Consider the following 6,860-nt stretch of genomic DNA (forward strand, 5'->3'; position numbering starts at 1 on the left):
AGTGGTAATGGTAGCAAAAGGTAATGATAGAAAAACTAATGTTTTTGGTATTTTGTAGTGGTTGTAGCAATAGCAACGGAAAAGTAAATAAGCAACGAACAATATATGGAAAGCTCGTAGGAAATGGATCGGTGATAGAGAATTATGCCGGATGTGGTTCATCATGTAATAGTCATAACATAGGGTCACACAGAACTAGCTCCAATTCATCAATGTAATGTAGGCATGTATTCCGAATATAGTCATATGTGCTTATGGAAAAGAACTTGCATGACATCTTTTGTCCTACCCTCCTGTGGCAGCGGGGTCCTAATGGAAACTAAGGGATATTAAGGCCTCCTTTTAATAGATTACCGGACCAAAGCATTAACACATAGTGAATACATGAACTCCTCAAACTACGGTCATCACCGGGAGTGGTCCCGATTATTGTCACTTCGGGGTTGCCGGATCATAACACATAGTAGGTGACTATAGACTTGCAAGATAGGATAAATAACTCACATATATTCATGAAAACATAATAGGTTCAGATCTGAAATCATGGCACTCGGGCCCTAGTGACAAGCATTAAGCATAGCAAAGTTATAGCTACATCAATCTCAGAACATAGTGGATACTAGGGATCAAACCCTAACAAAACTAACTCGATTACATGATAAATCTCATCCAACCCATCATCGTCCAGCAAGCCTATGATGGAATTACTCACGCACGGCGGTGAGCATCATGAAATTGGTGATGGAGGATGGTTGATGATGACGAAGGCGACGAATCCCCCTCTCCGGAGCCCCGAACAGACTCCAGATCAGCCCTCCCGAGAGGTTTTAGGGCTTGGCGGCGACTCCGTATCATAATACGCGATGAATCCTTCTCCTCTATTTTTCTCTCCCCGAAAGCAAATATATAGAGTTGGAGTTGAGGTCGGAGGAGCTCCAGGGGGCCCACGAGGTAGGGGGCGCGCCCAGGGGGGCAGGCGCGCCCCCCACCCTCGTGGCTAGGGTGTGCCCCCTGGTCTTCATCTTTTGCAAGGATTTTTTATTATTTCCAAAAAGGTGTTCTGTGAAGTTTCAGGTCATTCCGAGAACTTTTGTTTCTGCACATAAATAACACCATGGCAATTTGTAGGATCGAAAGTATGTCTAGAGGGGGGTGATTAGACTACTTGACCAATTAAAAACTTAACCTTTTCCCAATTTTAGTTCTTGGCAGATTTTAGCTATTTTAGGACAAGTCAAGCAATCATCACACAATTCAAGCAAGCATGCAAAGAGTTTATGGGCAGCGGAAAGTAAAGCATGCAACTTGCAAGAGTATAAAGTGAAGGGTTTGGAGAAGTCAAACGCTATTGGAGACACGGATTTTTTTCCCGTGGTTCGGATAGGTGGTGCTATCCTACATCCACGTTGATGGAGACTTCAACCCACGAAGGGTAACGGTTGCGCGAGTCCACACAGGGCTCCACCCAAGGGCAACGGTTGCGTGAGTCCACAAAGGGCTCCACCCACGAAGGGTCCACGAAGAAGCAACCACCCACAAAGGGTCCACGAAGAAGCAACCTTGTCTATCCCACCATGGCCATCGCCCACGAAGGACTTGCCTCACTAGCGGTAGATCTTCACGAAGTAGGCGATCTCCTTGCCCTTACAAACTCCTTGGTTCAACTCCACAATCTTGTCGGAGGCTCCCAAGTGACACCTAGCCAATCTAGGAGACACCACTCTCCAAGAAGTAACAAATGGTGTGTAGGTAATGAACTCCTTGCTCTTGTGCTTCAAATGATAGTCTCCCCAACACTCAACTCTCTCTCATAGGATTTGGATTTGGTGGAAAGAAGATTTGAGTGGAAAGCAACTTGGGAAGGCTAGAGATCAAGATTCATATGGTAGGAATGGAATGTCTTGATCTCAACACATGAGTAGGTGGTTCTCTCTCAGAACATATGAGTTGGAATGGTGTGTGTGTTCTGATGGCTCTCTCCTCGAATGAGGAAGGAGGTGGAGGGGTATATATATAGCCTCCACACAAAATCCAACCGTTACACAGTTTTCCAATCTCGGTGGGACCGAATCAATAAACTCGGTCGGACCGAAAATGTAAACCTAGTGACCGTTAGAGATTTTCGGTGGGACTGACATGCAACTCGGTAGGACCGATTCAGTTAGGGTTTGGGCATAACGTAATCTCGGTGAGACCGATTACACAAACTCGGTGAGACCGAATTTGGTAATTAGCTAACCAGAGAGTTGGTCAGGCAAACTCGGTGGGACCGATTTGCTCTTTCGGTGAGACCGAGTGGAACTCGGTGAGACCGAAAAGTTACAAAGGGGAAACACTGAGTTTACATTGCAATCTCGGTGGGACCGATTCGCTCTTTCGGTGGGACCGAAAAGTTACGAAAGGGAAACAGAGAGTTTGCAACCCCATCTCGGTGGGACCGAGATCCTTATCGGTAGAACCGAATTGCTAGGGTTTGGCAGTGGCTAATGATAAGTGAAACTCGGTGGCGCCGGATAGGAAGAATCGGTAGGACCGAGTTTGGCTTAGAGTTTAGGTCATATGTGGATATGGGAAAGTAGTTGAGGGTTTTTGGAGCATATCATTAAGCACATGAAGCAAGAGGCTCATTAAGCAACACCTCATACCTCCTTAATAGTATTGGCTTTTCCTATGGACTCAATGTGATCTTGGATCACTAAAATATAAAATGAAGAGTCTTGAGCTTTTGAGATTGAGCCAATCCATTGTCCTTAGCATTTTGAGGGTTCCACTTTCACATCCATGCCATGCCAATCATTGAGCTTTCCTGAAATAATCATCTTGGAATAGCATTAGCTCAATGAGCTATATCTTGTTATGAATTACCAAAACCACCTAGGGATAGTTGCACTTTCAATCTCCCCCTTTTTGGTAATTGATGACAACATATAGATCAAAGCTTCGACAAAAGATAATAAGCATGAAATATATCGTCGCTTTGAGAAGTATGTGATAAGTACGAGCTCCCCCTAAATTTGTGCATATTTAAAATTTGCTTTGGACTGCAAATGCACAAAGAGTTAGAGTCATGGGTTACTCTTCCATGTCACATACATCTTGGTGGAGCGCTCAAAATGATAAGAATGAAATACATGCACTCATCACCAAGAATAATAAATGATCACACAAGATAGATAGGATAATAGCATTAAGCAAGCATTAAGTGTAGCTTATGATCAAACACATGATCATCAATGTCTCATAAGCATAGTATCTCAAGCACTCAAAAGCAAACAAGTTCGAAAAACCACCAAATAAAGCAAGAGAGAAAAGCAACACTCTCTCTCTCGAAGCCTATGATCTATACATCTTCTCCCCCTTTGGCAACAAGTTACCAAAAAGTTCCTAGAAAATGCATAGCACTAGATCGATGCTCAGGCTTGATCTTCTGGTGGTGGTGGAGTTCGGATCACTCCAAGGACGAAGGCTTCAGTAGATGTTGAAGTAGTCGCTGGAGTTGGTGGAACAGAGGCTGTGGCTGGTGCAGACGTTGTAGCTCTGGTGTTAGCAACTGGCAGTGCAGACGACCTCGGACCTCGTGGCACCCTCGCAAACGCATGAGTCATGGTCCTGCCTCTCCTCTCATTCATGTCGTCCTGGAGCTACTCCACGGCAGTCTGTATCTCTGTCACCTTGATGTCCAAGTCATAGAATCTTTGTTCCATGATCCTCTCTAAGCTCTCCTAGTTCTGAGTCAGGGTGGCTATACTCTGCTCAATCCGCAGGGTGGACGCAATCAAGTAACTGAGCTGCTCTTGTTTGGTTTTCAGGAAGTAATCAGATGCCTCCGCTTGAGTAGGCATCCTGGCAGCTTTCTCCTTCTTCGCCTTCTCCTTCTAAGCTTGTGCATGGGCAGATGATGGTTCATTCTCTGTCATCACAACTTCATTGTTCTCGAAATCTGGACGGATGGGCAGGTGTTCCTTATCCAACAAATATACGCCCGTGCCCATCTTGGAGTTGATGAGCTCCTGAATCTGAGGGGCATATCCACAACTCCTCTTCTGATCTGCCGCAGTCCTTTTGATCGTTTCCACTATGAGGCTCATAACTTTGAATTTTTGAGGCACGTCAAAAACATGAAGCAAATTGATCGCGTGACCTCTGATCATCTTGTGATCTCCAGACTTGGGCAGAAGGGTGTGCCTAAGGATCCAGTTGATCGTAGGCAATCCTGAGAGCAGATAATGCATTGAGCCAAACTTGAACGTGTCAAGTGCTTCATTCGGAATCTCCTTGTACATGTTGGACATGGAGTTGTGGTCCATCTTTTTCTTGGCATAAATGTCCAAGTCATCTGCTTGCTCCTCTGGGGCATTGATCAGCTTCGCCCATTCCTCAACAGTAGAGTGGTACCTCGTACCCTCAGACATCCATGTAATCCTCCCATCTGGATAAAAGTGAGTTGTGGAGTAGAACTGCATGATGAGTTCCTCGTTCCACTTTGTGAGCTTTTGCCCAACAAAGTCCTCTACTCCACACGCCTTGAAGCTGTCCTGAACTCCTGGGTAGTACTCTTCATTGTCCTTGATATAGGTCCAGTCGACCCATCTCATGTCACATACGATTGGCTTCTTGTCAAGTAGCACTGTCTCATAGAAATCTTGCTGCTCCTTGGTATGAAATCTGTAGTCCACTGCAGTCCTTTTCCTAGAAGCATATGGATCTACTTCTCTCCACTTCCTGAGCCCCGAGTCTCTCCTGAGCTTCATATCCTCAGCCACAGGATGAGCATCGTTGTGGTCTGGGATCTTGGGCTTGAGCTTCCGAAGGACATTCTCTTCCTCATCCTCAGCAACAGTCTCAGGCACTGGGGACTTGTTCTTCTCAGTGGCTGGGATGCTTCATGTGTTTCTCTTTGGTGCACTCTTAGGCTTAGATGCAGCCTTAGGTGCTTCCTTGGGCTTGGATGCAGCTCCCCCTGACCTTATGGCATCTCCCATAAGTTTGGCTGCCTTGGGCGCTGGTGCAGCTGCCTCTTCTTCCTCCTCCTCTTCTACCATGATGGAGGCTTTACCAAGCACTCTGGCTACAGTCTTCTTCACTCTTTCTTTCCTCTTCTTGCCCTCAGCTGCAACGGGCTCAATGGGAGCAGGCTTCTCAGTTGAGGCTCTAGCCTTTGACATGGGTTGCCTGCCTGCTGGCCTCTTGATTTTCAGGCCTGGCTTTGAGCCTTGAGTTGGCTCAACTCTCTTGGAGGTGGCCTCTTCCTCTGCCACATAGTCCTCATCTTCGGAATCTGAGGTTTTCTTCTTCCTTTGTCTCGTGGCAGCTTTTGGCAAATTGCTAGGAGTGCTCCTGCTGCCTTCATCAGATGAACTGGAGGGACTAGTGCCCTCACTCATCACCACTTGCTGCTCTGACAGATTCTGGCTATCACTCTGGTCTGACATGCTGCAAACTGACTGCTGACCCTGTGAATAGATTATAGAAGAGATAGAGTGGATGAGCATCACAAAATGCAGAGATTTTTGCAAAAAGAATGATCCAAAAACTTAGTTTTAGTTTCCCACTGAAATCATCTCGGATCTACCGATTTTCAAACTCGGTGATACCGAAGCAGTTTTGGAACCTAAACTAGTGAACTCGGTCAGACCGAGTCACAGTTTGGTGGCACCGAGACTGCTAGGGTTTCACTGAGTTCAAAAATCGGTCACACCGATAGTAATTCTTGGTCAGACTGAGTTTTACTTGTGCAATGGCATAAGCCAAATCGGTGGGACCGAGTTATTTCAACTCGGTGGGTCCGAGATGGTTTTGGCGGAAACCTAAACCTAGAATTTTCGAATCAAACCTAATCTATGAGCGTTTTGACTGGATAGAAGTTTATCAAACGTGGCCAGAAACAATATGATCACAATGTGCTAGGAATCAGATTGAGGAATAGCACAAAGATCAAGTCCATACCCTAGTTCGGCGTGGACTTGCTACGGCGGCAATGGCTGGGCAGAAATCCTGTTGACGGTGACGGAGACCAGCGACTGGAGGCTGCTGGCCGCGAGAAGACGATCCGGAGACCTCAAGGGCAGAGCAGGCTATCGCGCGGGCGAAGGGGTTCGGAGAAATTTCCAAATTTTGCCCGTGACTATATATAGCCCGACCCTGTCGGTGTGACCGAGTTGAACAACTCGGTGGCACCGAGATTCATAACTGCGTGCAGTTACTGAAACTCGGTGAGACCGAAAGGTTCAAATCGGTTGCACCGAGATTGAAAACTTAGATCAACTTAATGATCTCGGTAGGACCGAAAGTGGAGTATCGGTCAGACCGAGAATCATAAAGAGGTTTTGGAAGTTTAAGTCTATGACGAATCGGGGACTCCGAGCGCTCCTCACACAGAGTGGTTCGAATCTGACTTGATCAAATTTTGTGATGCAGCATGAATAGAGTTTGAGACGAGAAAAGCATAGATAGCTAGAGGAGGTTCTTAGGCATTCTTGTCCATCCACTTGGCAAAAGAAGATAAAGCCGAACAATCAAAGCAACAAGTGGATGTCCTTGAATGAGTAAAATATGCAATCAACATGCTCACACAATAAGATAGCAAATGAAATATGTGGCAAAGCATGCACAACCAATTCTAGCATCTATCAAGCAATTTGCGATGACTAGGTAATCTATATATGAGTATATTGACTTAGGAGTCAAGTGAGAACACTTGATCGTAGGTCATACTCATCGTTTAAGCTCAAGTGGGGTTACCACTTTTACATAAAGCATTGTTTTGTTCACATCTTTAGAGTTGCTTTAGCTCAGTCTTAGAGTAAAGCTCCCCCTAGATGTGATATCCCCCCTAAGAGGGATGAACTAACCTTGGGTTT

Source organism: Triticum aestivum, chromosome 6A (assembly GCF_018294505.1).
Source record: "Triticum aestivum cultivar Chinese Spring chromosome 6A, IWGSC CS RefSeq v2.1, whole genome shotgun sequence".
Classification (NCBI taxonomy): Eukaryota; Viridiplantae; Streptophyta; class Magnoliopsida; order Poales; family Poaceae; genus Triticum; species Triticum aestivum.